This window comes from Rhineura floridana, chromosome 8 (genome assembly GCF_030035675.1).
Source record: "Rhineura floridana isolate rRhiFlo1 chromosome 8, rRhiFlo1.hap2, whole genome shotgun sequence".
Classification (NCBI taxonomy): domain Eukaryota; kingdom Metazoa; phylum Chordata; class Lepidosauria; order Squamata; family Rhineuridae; genus Rhineura; species Rhineura floridana.
The window spans coordinates 93,631,233-93,647,607 of record NC_084487.1 but is presented as its reverse complement, the minus strand read 5'-3'; the positions used below and the strand labels follow the sequence as shown (position 1 = coordinate 93,647,607).

General features: G+C 40.0%; 1 protein-coding gene across 10 annotated transcripts in view; it reads left to right on the top strand.

The window, feature by feature from the left end:
- The window catches only part of CADPS2 (calcium dependent secretion activator 2), a 528,181-nt gene that overhangs the window by 471,470 nt on the left and 40,336 nt on the right, over positions 1 to 16,375 (top strand). The window lies entirely within an intron of this gene.

Below are 16,375 nucleotides of genomic sequence, written 5' to 3'. Positions count from 1 at the left end.
ATTAGCCAAACCAAGCAGCTGTGAGTCTGGCTTTTAGAACACAGACATTTGGTTCTTACTGAGCATGTCTGACTTTATAATAGACTTCAATGCTAAATTTCTTAAATTAATTATAGATTAGCCATAATTTTTTTAACTTTCAAACTGCAGAAGATGAAGGTCAGAGCATGGGGCATGGTCAGTAATAGGATTACAGGTACTCTGTAAACATGGCTGATTTTTAATTAATTTCAACAAATTATGAGACCACTAACAGAAAAAAGGCCAAAAGGGCTCTGTATATTTTTTTCTCTTGTTTTACAGTTTGAACTCTCGATTCTCTCTGACTGTTGTGTGTATCACCATGAAAACATAGAGGATTTTTAAGTAAACGTGTCTAAGTTCAGGACTATAGGTTTTGTAAGGTTTTGTTTTGAAATGTGTTTATGAAGCATCAGAATTGCAGAATGCGAAAAATCCATGCTGACTATAGTATACAGCCACTCTCATGGCTGTATAATCAATAAGTCTCACAGTAGCAAAATTCCCCTCCCCCTTTCTCTCTCTGTCTCTCACCTGTTTGGAGCCAGCTTGCAGACAATGCTTTTTCAGACCTAGCTCAGACTATAGCTTGTAAGTGGCATTGTGCTTATTTGGCTGGCTGGTTTGAGAAAACATCACATTTGAACATTCTGTCTTGGAGGTAATCAGTAGGGTGCTCCTTTATTTATTACATTTTTCTTCTTTTCTTTGAGGAAGCTGAGGGTAACATATATGCCTACCTCTCTATTTCTATCCTCCCAGGAACCCCAACAACTGGGATGTGTTGTGAGAGAGCAACTGGGTCAACATCAGCCAGTGAGGTTCACGCCTGAGCAGCAATTTAACCCTGGGTCTCCCTGATTCATTCTTTCCATTGCACTACACAGGACCTCCATGGTGCTGGTGTTTGTATCAGAGCTTGGAAATGTTACTCTTTTGAACTACAACTCCCATCAGCCCAATCCAGTGGCCATGCTGCCTGGGGCTGATGGGAGTTGTAGTTCAAAAAATAACTTTTCCAAGCTCTGGTTTGTATGTGATGGTGACAGGAAATCTGAGGGACACCCTCTTAAAGGCTGCAAGGAATTGAAATCTCCTTGCGCATAGCCTTTTATGGGAATAGAAAGATTCTTGAATTTTGGGCACAGAAAATATGAAACTGCGAAAGGAGGAGCATTGACCATGAGGAGTAGAAGAAAGAATAATCCCAGTATTGCCCCAAGCTGAGAACAGTAGAAGTGAAGACGTTGTGTCATGCCTAGTCAACACAAAGGATAGCTTGGATATATGTTGTATAGAACTGCAGTTTTAGAAAATGATTCCAGGAAAACCTGTAAAATTCTGGAAATGGGACAGTTGTACCTTCTTTCTTTCAAAATGGGAAAATACAAAATATGGCTCCAAAAGGGACTTCCATGCCATCTAAGAAAGCTGAAATTTTGTAGACAAGTAATTTTAGAAATGAAAGAATATAGGGATATTTGTACATCTCATCCTCAAACAGAAGGGAGTACCCACAAATTGTTCGGTTACTCCAAGATTACCTAGAAAGCTGAAATGTGGCACACAAATTTTGAGGTATATGATGTAGATGTCTAGTAAAGAATGAAAACTGGTGGGCGGGAATTACATTTGGGACATTAAGCTTACATCATAATAGGGGCCAGAACAGGACTTGTCAAGCCAAACAGGGAATTAATTGTTGGGCTGTTTGAATTGTGATGTGTCCTTGCAAACTGGAAACAGGTTTGGATTTGGGGGAGGAAGGAGAAGAGCAAGGATATATATCTGTGAATGAAGAGAGAAAGATGTCTTTAAAGGTTAAAAGGGGAGGGGAGACTTAAATTGTATTTTGCATTTAATAGGCCTTCAGCCCTGTTTAGAAAACTAAAGTATAATTACTCTAAGTCCTGCCGTACAGAAACGTGAACATGTTTCTTGTATCCTTTAGATAGATAACATTTTCTTTTGAGTTCCTCAAAGTTAAACAAATCCAGTATTTGCATATATGACATTTTAAGCAAGGTTGAGGCAAGTCACTAACTTTTCCAAAACCATATACAGTGATCTTAAATTATCTAAATGATCCAAATGTAGGCAAGCTGTATCACTGTGGCTTTTTTGGCATTACTTTTGTCATTATTTCTATCAGTTAAGATTCTGACACATTGTTAATATATCAATAGTATTCCTACCCCTTTCATCTATAACAGCTTAGTTTTGTTTTGGTGACTGTAATGTGCCTTGTATTTTTGTTGTTGTTGCATGCTTACCTTATTGAATGAATGATAAAATAGCTTCTAAGATAATTCATCAACTTGGAATAGTTTATTTAAACATTTTGCCTTTTCGTTGACAAGAAGGCAACCTGACAGTTCTATATTCCCCCCTCCTTCTGGCGTATTGTTAATGCTCAGTTGAAAGGTTTGGCATGCTCTTCTGTATTTAAATCTATTGCTGGGAGGGGGAGGAACCCCTGTAGGGAATAGACCCTTCTACCAGGCAATGGACCCTCCTACCAGTGAATGGGAAGAGATGACCCGCACCTGCAGGATTAGGTGAAGCCGCAGGAAGTAAGAGCATTGGCAGCAGCATATAATTAACAAGGAATTTTCTGTCTCTCTTTCTCTCTCTCTCTCTCTCTCTCTCTCTTTTTAAAAATCATCTTCATCCTGCCAGGTTAACAAGTGATTAACCTCCCAGGAAAAAAAACCTGCTGTAGTTAACTCCCTTGTTTTAAACTCTCACTTTTTTCCTCTTGCCTGGGTATTTAGTTACATCTGTTGCAGTAACACAGTAACCCTGTTACCATACTTCTAGTATTCTGTTTTAAGGTCTTTGCATTTCCAGTTTTTCCACATATCTTTGCAGGTTCTTGATGAGCATGTGTGTTACCATGATGAAAAGATCTTGGCTCTTTGTCTAAATTGAAATTCTACCAAAAAAAAAAAAAAAAAGACAGCTCACCATACCTTTTCTCCCTTGAAACCAGGCAATTTCTGCTATTTTTGGCCATTTATCTAACATTTGCTAAGTCAAATTTACTTTCCATTGTCCATAGCTCACTCACTGCCATCTGACTCTAGAGAATCATAAACCAGAGTTTGATATTTCCCTCATCTTCTAATTTCTCACAATATATGAAGAGGCAGATACAAATTGCCGTATAAAATAATTAATTTAAGATTTTCTACCTAGTTACCAGTTGTAGTCAGCAAGGCAAGGCAGGGCAGGGCTGCACTGCTTACATGACTTCCCAATGCCAGAGTCACTGCTGGTTACTGAGAGGTATGAGGCGGAGGGGAGGTTGATGCAGTGTGGGCACAATGGAGGAGTCAATGCACAGATGTGCCAATACCAGCCTGCTCGCTGCCTTGCCCTTTAGGTAACCAACCAGCAACTCCAGCATTGGGAAGCCAGGTAAGAACTACAGCCCTGCCCTGCTGACCACTAGTGCTAGATAGGTCTTCATTCACATAGGCTATCATGGTAGTATGTACAGATTTGTAGGCCCTAGCATGTGCTTGTGCCAACTAGGGATGGGTGAGAATTTCGACTCAATTCACATTTCAAGCTGAATCTATCTAATTTGCACTTTCTGAAACAACATGAGAACCAAAACATAGACATCCTTCAAAATTAGCACTTATTTGAATTTTGCAATGCAGTTCCCTAACAAATGTTTACAAAAATGCATATATTAGGGGAAAGTGTGCATAAAAATGAATATATGACCAAAAATAACATGCAAAAATTCATTATGTGATGAGAATTTGCTTGCAAAAATGTGTACATTAGACAAAACTGCCTACAAAAACGTGTATGTGAGGAGACACTAACATGCTGGAGGATTTTCATGAGGATTTACTTTTTAAAAATTCACAAACTGATGCAGAAATGTGGAGAACTGAATTTAAGATTAGGAAAATGAGAAACAGAGAGAACCAAGATTAGTACTGACAGAATTATGTTATGAGTTTTGGTAGCTGGGACATGTTCTTCCCACTTCCTGTTGGTTACAATCCCTTTACCAATGGTTCCTGCCAAATAACAGCATAGGCTTATAAAGCTGCAGCTTGAATGCCTGAGACATGATGTCAGGTGAGTAATTACCACCCCTTATCAGCAGCTTCTGTCAAACAAAATCTTTGCCCAGAGTTTTTGTGTGGTATTCTGATATGATGGCTGTTGCTGATATAGCAGTTCTACCACCAGCATGACATTTTATTTAGTTAGATAGTTGATGTCAACAATTTATATACTGCTTAACACCATAGTTTCTAAACTGTGTACAATGATGTTACAAAAGAAATACAAAAGATAAAATAAGCTCAAACTAACCATAAAATCAGAAAAGCTTACTTAAAATGCCACCTGAAATTATTATTATTATTGTTGTTGTTGTTGTTGTTATTGTTATTGTTATTATTATTATTAAACCAAGTGCCTGAAGTTCAACAGGTTTCAGTGCCATTAGTGACAAAATTATTGGCATAGTCTTACAGAGGCACCCATAGAGCAAAAAAGGTGTTGCAGCACCACAGAGTGAGCAACTTATTCCCACAAAGGCCTGAGGTAGAATGAGGCCTTTTGAGCCTGTGCCTCCAGCAATCTCTACTAGGCTCCACCCCCTTTGTGAGAACTACAATTCTTAAAGGGCCAAACCTCTAGCCTGCAGACAGGCAATTCTGTGTTCCTTTCTCTCCCGCCTGGTGTTAACCCGGTATTCTTGGACCAGTGAGATCACTTAAGAGGCGCCACACTTGGTTCTTTGTGCTAAGGAAAAAGCACTCATTAAGATCCCAGCTCTAGCTCTGTGGGCCTGGCGTTATGGCATCTAGGCCGAGGGGTCCTGTCACCAGCCTCAGGTTTAGTGGCCCACTGGACACCAAGATCAGGATCAGAGTAGGGATGGGATCCATTGGCCAGTGCCACTTTGAAAGCAATTTGTCCACCTAACAGGATGGTAGAGATTCAAGATTGTTCTTTTATCCACTAGCCTCTGCTTTTACTGATCCATGTTTCCTGCCTCTGAAAAAATATTGATATTAATATCAATATTTTGAAAGGAAATAGCAATATTTTGAAAGGAAATTTCAGTGTTAAAGGAAATACCAATATATTGAAGGAAATATCAATAAAAATATCAATATTAATATCAATATTATAAAAAAAAATTAAGTCTGTTTCTGAGAATAGCCACAGAAAATCACCACATACAAATCCAATTTGCAATGGTAGCAAATAAGAGAATTAATGGGTGGGTGAGCAGGGAGGAGTCAGTCTCTCCCAGCTATGTCTGCCAGCATCAGGTTCAGCATCAGGGTAGATCTGAGGGTCGGGAGGGGAGTTGCTGTGGTCTATAGGAGCTCCATCTCCCTCTGCAAGCACTCTGTCCATGTGACTACTAGTCTGGGGTGTTTGCACCTTGTGTTGGGTCAGCAGGACAGACTGAGGATTCTGTTGGTGTACCTCCCACCCGGCTGCCCAACAGACTCCCTAGCTGAGCTGACGGAGGTGGTCTTGGGAATACTGTTGAGATCCCCCAAACTTTTGGTTCTGGGAGATGTCAACATCCATGCTGAGGCCACCTTATCCAGGGCGGCTCAGGATTTCATGGATTTCATTTCCAGGGCATACTCTAGACTTGGTTTTTGCAACTGGACATGGAGATGGTGATCTGAATGTGGGGGGCCTTACTTCAGTCCCTCTGTCATGGACAGATCACTGCTTGCTGAAGTTTAGACTTACAGCGGCTTTTCCCCTCTGCAAGTGTGGGGGACCTATTAAGCTGGTCCGCCCCCAGAGACTAATGGATCCGGATGGTTTCCAAAGGGCTCTGGGGAGTTTTCTGGCTGATAGGGCTGGTGCTCCTGTCAAAACCCTGGTTGAACTGTGGTATACAGAAATGACCCAGGCAGTTCACATGATTGCTCCTCAGCTCCCTCTCCTGTGTGGAGCTCGTATGGCTCCATGGTATACCCCAGAGCTGAGAGCGATGAAACAATATAGGAGACGGCTTGAGTGCAGATGGAGATGAACTCCTGGTGGATGCAGTTACACATTGGTAAGTGCCTATGGTAAGCTGTATTTAGGGGCAGTGAGGGCAGCAAAAAAACAATATTTTGCTGCCACTATCAAATCATCAATCTGCCACCCAGCGGAGCTCTTCAGAATTGTCCGGGGGCTATTACACACTGGTCCCAAGGACATGGTAGAACCATCTGATGCCCGCTGTAATGAATTTGCTAGGCTAGGATAAAATCTTTAGCATCCGCCAAGACTTAGACCAGTGTTATAGCAGGTGAATCAAGCGAGGTATCCAGAGCACAGCCTTGTCCTGATTTCTTGGATGAGTTTCAGTTGGTACAGCCTGAGGGTGTTGACAAGGTGCTTGGACGGGTTTGTGCAACCACTTCTGTACTGGATCCTTGCCTTTCTTGGCTAATAAAAGCTGGCAGGGATGGAACAGCCAGCTGGGCCAGGGAAGTGATTAATGCCTCTCTGTGAGAAGGGGTGGTCCCTGGCTGCCTGAAAGAGACAGTAGTGAGACCACTCCTGAAGAGACCCTCCCTGGACTCAGAAAATCTATAAAGCCTTACACGGCTTAGGACAACAATACTTGATGGACCGCTTCTCCCGACACAAACCCACCTGTACACTACGCTCAACATCTAAGGCCCTCCTCCGGGTGCCTACTCCGAGGGAAGCTGGGAGGGTGGCAACAAGGGAGAGGGCCTTCTCAGTGGAGGCCCCGAAATTATGGAATGATTTTTCTGACGAGGTGCACCTGGCACCAACACTGTTATCTTTTCAGTGTCAGGTCAAGACTTTCCTCTTCTCCCAGGCATTTTAGCATGTGTTTTTAAATTGTTTTTAATTTTTTTTATTGTGTTTTTAAATTGTTTTTTGTGTTTTAAATTTTTTATATTTGTTTTTATTGTTTTAATTGCTGTAAACCGCCCAGAGAGCTTCGGCTATGGGGTGGTATATAAATGTAATAATAATAATCGGTACCAAATCCAAGTTGGGTGGAATTCTAGCACATCCCTAGCTCAGAGTCAGGAACTTGGTCTGACTCCTTAGCTGGTAACTCTGGTGTCACTAACTCAGTGTCTTGGTTGCTACCAGACTCGGGGTAATGACATGCTTGTTGGCGTATATCAACCATTCTGACCCATCCTAAACATTTACCTATCTCAGTATACTGGCTTTCCAGATATAAGATGTCAGTCTCTAGGATATTGGTCAGTGAAGCTCTTTCCAGAAAAAGCTGAAATTATCTTTATTACAGATTGCTTTCTTTTATCATGTTTCTGGCTTTTTTATTCAGTGTGTATACTTTGGTCAATATAACACCATGGACAGACTGTTGGATTTTTAATCTATTAAACTCATTGTGGGCCTGAATTACAAGCAATTTGTAAATGTGTGTAACAGAACTTGGAAAAAGTGGTGATCAGTGCAAGGCAGCTTTATGATGGAATTCTGTACAGAGAAATCGCAGGAAGAAGTGCTTAATTCTTTTCCTGCCCACTGCTTTCCCCCTGCAAATCTCATCCTCCCCAAGCTATTAACGTTTGGTACCAGAAATAGAAAAGGGAATGCCCTTCACTTCTCTCTTCTGAAGCTGCAGTGGCCATTAAAGTTTTTGTTGTGTGTATTTGGGGTTTTGTTGCATGTAGTTTGGCCCTGGTTGGCCTTGAGGAAGTCACTGCTTCTCAGTCTAACATGCCTAGGGTTGCCAGGTTGGACGCACTGAGATTTCAGGGGCAGGCCCTAGTGATGTCATGGGGGTGAGCCCTAGTGATGTCATGGGGCGGGCCCTACTGTTGTCTTAAAGCATGATACATTAAGCATCAACAACAGTTACTTAGAGCATACCACTCAAACAAAAAAAATCTGATTGGAAATTAAAATAGAAAACTTAGCTAAATGAAGATGTTTCCAGGTCCAGCTGAAGTGACGGGATCATTCCTTCTCACCTGTTTTAGAGATCCTGGGTAAGGAACATTTAATCTAGTCTACTTGCTTTTGACAAGAAGGGTTTAAGTGTCCTCAGGCCAGGCCAGTCACTACAAGGCCATTGTAGGAAGAAGGGAGCCTAGTGTTGTAGAGATGTTAGATGGGAGCGCTCAGGAATAAAGACAGATACCCCTGAAGGCTGCAATTCTAAGCACACTTGCTAAGGGACTAAGCCCCATAGAACTCAATAGGTCTTACTTCTGAGTAGATATTGTTAGGACTGTGCTGTCGGTAAGGCTTAACTAAGGATCCTCTGCAAAGATATCCATATCAAAGTAGGGTTGCCAACCCCCTGCCTGGAATGCCCTGCCCACCTTTTAATGTGGCTGCTCCACACTTCCGTACAGACTTGACCCTTCACTGCAGAGAGAGGTTTGAAAAATGAGTAAGAGTTAAGAAGACTCCCTACCCTTTTCTGTCTATTCTGTGGGCTGCTATAAAGTCACTTTGACAGCCAACCCAATTCCAGTGAGTAATAATTGACAGAGAGAAAAAACACATGGTTTGGTCTACCTTCATGGGCAGTAGGTTGGCAACAACAGCAATTGAAGCCACACTTCCCAGTATGTGAATTCTCTTTTATCACTGTTGGGCAAGAAACAAACCTTTATGCAACCAACAAGGTGTATCATCAGTGGGTTTAAGAGGGCTGAGCTGAGCTTATGGAACTACTGTTGTTGCTTCTGTGGATGTAAGGGAATTATGTCAGAGGTAAATAAAATGCAAATAGGAAAAGAAAAAGAAAAGACAGTTATGATTTCCTAAATGCAATACCCTACCAACTGCAGCAAGATTCCTATGAGTAAGGCAGAAAACTCAGCATCCCACAACCAGTCAGGGTTCCTGACCAAAATTTTAAAAAAAATCCTGGCAGCCAATCAGCCAAAGTGTCACTGAAATCCCCATGCAGCACAACCTGAGTTGGGGGGCTGCAGTTAGTCCAGAATGCTGTGGCATGATTGCTGACACGATTGAGACCCTATCAGCACATAATACCTATGCTCAGAAATCTGTACTGGTTGCCGATTTGCTATCAGGCCAAGTTCAAGGTATAGTTTCTATGTTACGGGTTCCACAAAGGACTTGTTCTGCTCTTGTAAGAATCGATCTTATGCTTTATGCTTTGGAACTCCCTGCCTATTGACATTAGGCAGACACCTTCATTGTACTATTTGGCACCTGCTAAAAACATTTTTGTTTAGACAAGCCTACCCAGTCATGTAGAAGCTATTTTGTTTTTTTTTATCTGTTTTTAACTCGTTGGTTTTATTATTTTGAATATTTTTAAATACCTTTAACTGTTTTGCCAATAATTTCATTGTTTTAATTCCTTCTATAAATCGCTTTGAGGGTTTTTTACAATAAAGTGGTATATAAATGTTGTAAATAAAATACATTAATTAATTTTGGAGCCACTATGGCCCTTGGGCCTCTTTCCTCTTTTAGGAACAAAGGAATCTGCATTGTACCAACTCAGGCCATTTGGTACCATCTAGCTCAGTACTGGTGACATGGATTAGCATTGGCTTTCCAGAGTTCCACAGATTGGATTTTGGACCTTTGCATGTAAAGCATGTGCCCTCCCTCTAAGCTACAGCCCTTCCCCTGTTTAAAAAAGTATCTTTTAAAATTGTTCTTTTCAATTCACTAATGAATGCACAGTATACCTAGGGCAGATCCACACCATTCATTTAAATCACATTCACGCACATTTGAAGCATGTGAATCTCACCACAGAATGTTTGGGATATGTTCTTAATATGTTTTTAAAGCTTTTATTACAAAGATGTTTTTAGAGATGTTTTGTTTTAGTGTGTTTTTAAGGATGTTTTGGTTTAATACATTTTAAAGTCTGCTTTTATTATGTTTTAGTGTTTTTAGTGCTTTTGTTTGCGACCCTGGGCTCCTACTGGGAGGAAGGGCAGGATATAAATCTAATAAATAAAATAAAAAATAAATCATGGGAACTGCAGTTTGTTAAGGGTGGTGGAAACTATAACCGTGAAGGAGAAACTACATTTCCCAGGATTTTTGGGGGGAAGTCATGCACTTTAATTGCAAGCTGAACATGCTTCAAATGTATTGTGTGGATCTACAGTAGGGCCCCACTCATACGACAGGTTAGCTTACAGACCCACGCGGAAAAGCTAAAACCGCCAAAAAGCAGATCAGCTGTAGCGTGGAGGTCTGGAACCTAACCCGCTGATCGCGCCAGAGGAGAAGATCAGCTGTAGCATGCTACAGCTGATCTTCCCCTCCTCTGGCACAATCAGCTTGAGCGCAGAAGTCTGATCGCACCAGAAGAGGAGATCAGCTGTAGCGCTCTCTCCTCCGGTGAGATCAGCTGGAGCGCAGGGAGCACCAGCACCCCTACAGCTGATTGCCCTGCTGGTGCCGTATTAACGGAATGCCAAAAAGCGGGGTGCCAAAAAGCAGGGCCCTATTGTACTCAATAAACTTTGCCTGCATGTAAAACATTTTAATTAATTTTTTAAAATGGAAATCAGCTACAAAGTTTACTGGGTGACCATGGGCTACTCACCATCTCGTAGCCTAATCTGCTCCTCAGAGTGAAAACAACAGAGGGGGCCATGACCATCCCAAGGAAGAAGAGCACACTTAAAATGTAGAAGAAATAATAATGTACAACCATAGTGTGAGATCAGATACTTAGTGGGACATAGTATGAAATATTTTTATAAGCATGACTGTCAAAGATGTTCATTATTTACACAACCTGTAAATATATTTTAGTGCTATCACATACATGTTTACTCAGAAGCAAGTCCCAATGTATTCAATGGGGCTCACTCAAACAGGGAAGCGTGGCAGGATTGCAACCTCAAGCGATAAGCAACTTCACTCGTCCAACTCAAAATTCTGAATCATGCCATTTAAAGTTGTTTTGCAACTGTTTCATACTTGTTTTATGGTTATTGGATTTTAAATGGATTCAGTTCTTGTTGTGAGCTGCCTTGGTTTCCAACCCTATCTCACTGGGTTGTTGGAAAGATTCCATATACACACACTGGAGATGTAAAAATATATACACCCCATATAATAGTTTATTGTCAAAACCAGTTGGCCATTGCAGAACCCTTTTTTTTTTACTAAAATCAGAACTAGTTTCCTACCAAAAAAAAGCAGCTACACCTAGGTAAGCCCTGCCTAATTGTTTTAAAAAATAGGATTGGAGGGGGAGAGAAAGATTTACAGCACAAACGTAATCCTTTGCTATGTTCACTCAAAAGTCTCATTGATTTACAGCACTATCCTAACCATGTCTACTTAAAAGTAAATCCTATTGAATTCAATGGGGTTTACTCCTGGTATATGGGATTAGCATTGCAGGTTTACTCCCAGAAAAGCGAGTATAGGATTAAAGCTTCATATTAGGACAGCCTTTCCCAACTAGTGGGCCACCAGATGTTGGACCACAACTTCCATCAGCTTCAGCCAGCATTGCCAAAGGTCAGGAAAGATGGGAATTGTGGTCCAACAACATCTGGTGGCCCACTAGTTGGGAAAGGCTGTATTAGGAAGTTTTTCAAAGCAAGCTATGAATTAGACAAACTGCCCTCTTCAACAGCCTAGGAAAATTCAAACAAGTTGCATGTACAATTCTTTTAAATTTATGTTCAAAAGTGATTTGAAAGATAAAATTTATAATATGCTATTTCTGCAAGTAATTTTTAAAACCCTGCATGTACACTTTTATTATAATTGAAATTGTTTACAGTAAACAATTCCCTACCAAGATCCTGCTATGATTTTTTTGTTCTATATCTCCTGACCTGCACACACAGAGAAAACTATAAACCAGCCCTGCAATGGGTTCTAGCTATTGCTTGGAGGTCAACAAATCCCTTGTCAATCACAACCCTGACTTCACCTATTGGCTACAAACCTGAAAGGGTGGGGTTAGAGCAGCCGGCTACAAGCTCATTTAACAGATGTTGCAGGGGATGGCTGATGTTTTGGTGTCTGTCTCTTGAACTAGACTACCTAGACATTATTTTTAATGAAAGCTGAGAGTCCGGAGACTGGGTGACTCACCCAGAGACAAGGAGAGGACCCCAAAAATCCAGAATCTCCAGGCAAAAACAGGAGACCTGACAACTCTAAACATACTTCACATGGATTATTATTAGATTAGAGTATAGAACCAAAAAAGAGACTAGAGTGAACAAAAGACACTCAGTTGCTAATCTGGAAATGTTTGCTTCCCCTTTAATTCTAACCACAGTTAATTGTTTGTCCAAAAAAGGACAAAATATAGTTAGTGTGAACTATGGTTTATTAAAACTAGCTAGGATTAAATTGTAGTTTATGCTTCTGGCTTGTTAATAACTGTTGTTTACAATAGCCACAGCTTGTCTTTTTACAAGTTATGTTAAAACGTGGATACCATCAAACAACATGTGGATGCTTGCCTGAAGCAATGATGGAGTAGGAGCATACGAGCCCAAGACTTGAGTAGACTTGTTCATATAATGCTAATTCAGGTGGATGAACCTCAGGCAAGGGGCCAAATGCAGCTAAACTATGTTTAATGTCTGAACTGTGCCATAATATGAAAATATCTGGAGAAGGTCTGTTACACACACCATTCTATTCTCTGTTTGCATATTCCTTTTTTTAATCTTGCTCAGTAATTATAAATCACTTTACACTTAAATGGCTACAGAAGTATTTTTCTCTTAAAATCTAAAATACATAATCCTAAACTGATGAAAACAGCAGATTGTCAAATCTCAGACTTGTGAGTGAGTAGATTCAGTTTGAAAAACACTTTTCAGATAGTGCTTTTCAAAAGTTTATTGTGACTTAGGTAGCATAATTTCAATATTTAAAAGTATAGTAGATCTTTTTGTTTTACGTTCTTTAAAATGCATTCACTAAGTACGTTTTCATAAAAGAGTGTTTTAATGGCTCTTAATTAGCTGGTTAATCCAACTTCATTAGCTTTAAAATGAGAACGTAGCCATTGTAGTTCTTTAAAAAATCAGTTGCGTTAATCCAGGCATGTATATACAGTGAGTAAAACTATTTAAAAGGAAAATTAGATTTTTTTCAGCAATTTATCAGAGATAATTACCCTGTGTACACCAGAGGAAAAAAAAGGATAAAGTGTTTTAAAGAACTGTAATTCTAATTGGTAAATGTCACCAGCTGTTGCAGTTATCTTACTTGTGTATATTCTTCTAATGATTAGAGTCTCATGCCACAAGCTACATGAAAATATATTCACTAGGTGTGAAATTCCCATATGTCACAAATTAGGTAAACATCTCTAAGAAAAAGGGAGAAAGATTGCTAATGGGAATTTCCCTCCAAGTATTGACTGCTTTCAGTCTCTTTTTTTTAACCTAACTTGAAAGGACATTTGCATGTTTCATCAAGATATTAAAGAGCAATTTGTTGAGAAGATTTATTCTTCGACAATACTAACTCCTAAACTCCTTTCATTTATGATGTTTTATTACAATTTGGTTTATTTTTTCCTTCTCATGCAGTACCTTGAAAACATTGCTGTAATATACATAGTGTTGAAATATTATTACACCTTCAGTTTAAATATCAGTTATTAGATATGCTATGTTCTGCACAGAGCACAAAAGTGGCATTGTCCTTGTCTCAAAGAGATTATGACATAATGTAGGTAGTTTTTTCCCCCTGACATACTGAAATGACCTCTATAAAAGGAGTGAACACCTGATCCCTTTAGTCATGGTTAAGAGAGTAGGCTATGAGATCTCCTCCCCTTTCTCCAGTGTGAATTCTCCCTGTCCTTCCCCAGCTGGTGTTTTATTTTATTTATTTATTTATTACATATATGTACTACCTTTCCTCTAAGGAGCTCAAAGTGGTGTGCATAGTTCTTCCCTCTCTATTTTATCCTCACAACAACCCAGTGAAGTAGGTTAGGCTGAGAGACAATAAGAACATTAGAAGAGCCTTCTGGATCAGGCCAGTGGCCCTTCTCGTCCGGCATCCTGTTCTCACAGTGGCCAACCAGATTTCCGTGGGAAGCCCCAGTTAGGACCTGAGTGCAAGGGCATTCTCCCCTCCTGCAGCTTGGGTCAGTAATGACTTGGGCGGCTTGGGCCAGCAGTGACATGCCCAAGGTCATCCAGTGAGCTACATGACTGAGTGAAGATTCAAACCTTAGCCTCCTAGGTCATAGTCCAACACTCTATTACACCACACTGGCTCTCTTAACTATGATTAAAGCTTACACCAGCACAGAACTTAAAACCATGGCTAAAGCTAACCAACATTCACAGTAAAGCTAACTATTAATCAGAGTTAATTGTTAATATCAATGCTAACATAAGCATTAACATAGTTAAGACCAACTGGGAAAGGGGAAATTAGTATTTGAGGATAAGTAGGAGGAGTGGACCCGCAGTAATCTTTTAGTCATTCTTAAAATATGATGTGTTATGTATATTGAAAGTAGAAAATGAATGCAGAATTAAAGTGTGTGAATGCATTATATTGTATGTTACAAACATATTTATAGTAAGTTAGCACCTAATCCATTATGATGGATTTTCACCTGTAAACCTCAACCAGAGATTTGTCAGGAGAATATATGAAAGTGACAAGACAAAGTGTTTTTATAGTATACATTATCCTATTGATATCAACAGCTATGAAAGTATACAAACTAATGTTCCATCTTGCAATCCAAAGGGATGACATAGATTATCTTTGAAAATTATTCCACTGATGTGAATATACTAGAAACAAAAGAGAGAGATCTGTGATCTAGGCTTCTTTGATTTCCTTTAATCTCTTAGAAAATTGGCAAAAACAAAATTGCTAACAACCAATAGTAGTTGGCAGTCTTCAAATTCATGTTTTGATATTGTTGCATTTGACACCTCCAAGCTGACAGATCTTTCAATTGCATTAGATGATACTTATACTCATCCAAAAGCTATTTCTTTCTTAGTTTTGAGGTATGCAATAAAATAATACATTTGAGTTACACAATGACATATTATATCTGGGGAATGCAATGAAATATTGCATTCAGCTTCTTGAGAAATATGTTGGAACACAGAGACAGCAACATGAATGGCCCTAAATGGGTGTCACCTTTACCTGGCACATCTGTAAATTCCTCCTGCTGTAGGCACTGTAGGAAGAAAAAGTCATGGAGTGACTCTTCCTGCTTACTGGATCATGCCCTGTGAATCCCAACCCATCAGGAATAATATGGATGACAAGTTTTCCTCCTCCATATCTCTTGCTTGTCTTCCACACCCCTTCCCACCCAGATTTCTGGTTATATCCACCACTGGTCACTTATATCTAATTCTTGCCACTGCTGCTGATTTTTAAAAAATACCTGAATTTTCCATACTGTACTAAATTTCAAATAAACTCATATATGTTCCTTAGGAGACTTGACATTGAGGAAGAAAATGTTATGCTAAGCAAAAAGGCTGACAGTAGCTTGCTACAGGGTTTACTCTGTCATGGACATAGTCTGTTATCAATCACATTATTTCACACCTTTTCTTTGTAGGTGCAATCTTGAGAATGGTAACTATGTTCGAGAATCGCTGGCTCACACATTCCATTTCTTGCAAGTATATATTAGACGAGGCCAGGACTGCTTATAATTCAGGGATAGCCAATGTGGTGCTCTCTGTATGTTGTTGGACTCCATCACCCCTGACTATCACCCATGCTAGCTGAGGCTGATGGGAGTTGGAGTCCAACATCTGAAGGGCACCACATTGGCTACCTCCAGTTTACATGGACAAAAATTGTGTTGTGCAAATTTATCCAATATCCCACCCTTTCCCCATAATACTCTTTGCGAGGCATTTCCATTTTCAGTTCCTAAAACGGAACGGTTTCTTTTGGTTACCATCAAACTTGCTGGCTTTGGCCAACTGTAGAAGAGTAGTCCACCTGCTTATATTTTCTTCATTCTCCTCCCAGAGCTTCTAACTTTAAGAGCTCTTTCAAGGTGACTTTGTAATGCCATATGTGTTGAACTTAGTTATGCCCTTCATAAGTATCCTTTCCCTGGGGTCTTTGTCCTTCCAGCACTTAGAAACTTTTCAGATTAGGGATCTGAAGAAATAATGAAAGTCTATTGAATTTGCTTGAAGTTTCTCTTCCAAACTATGTTATGTGACTTCATCAATCGCAAGCTTTGGTTGACTTCAAGACTGGTATGGGGTGGGGTAGGGAAGGAGGGAGAGCAATCAAAAAAAGTACTGTGTGTTTTCTTGACTTGTAATGTATCCATCTTTTGTTTTCATATCCATGCTATGCTACTATACATCCAGACTGCAGACCACAA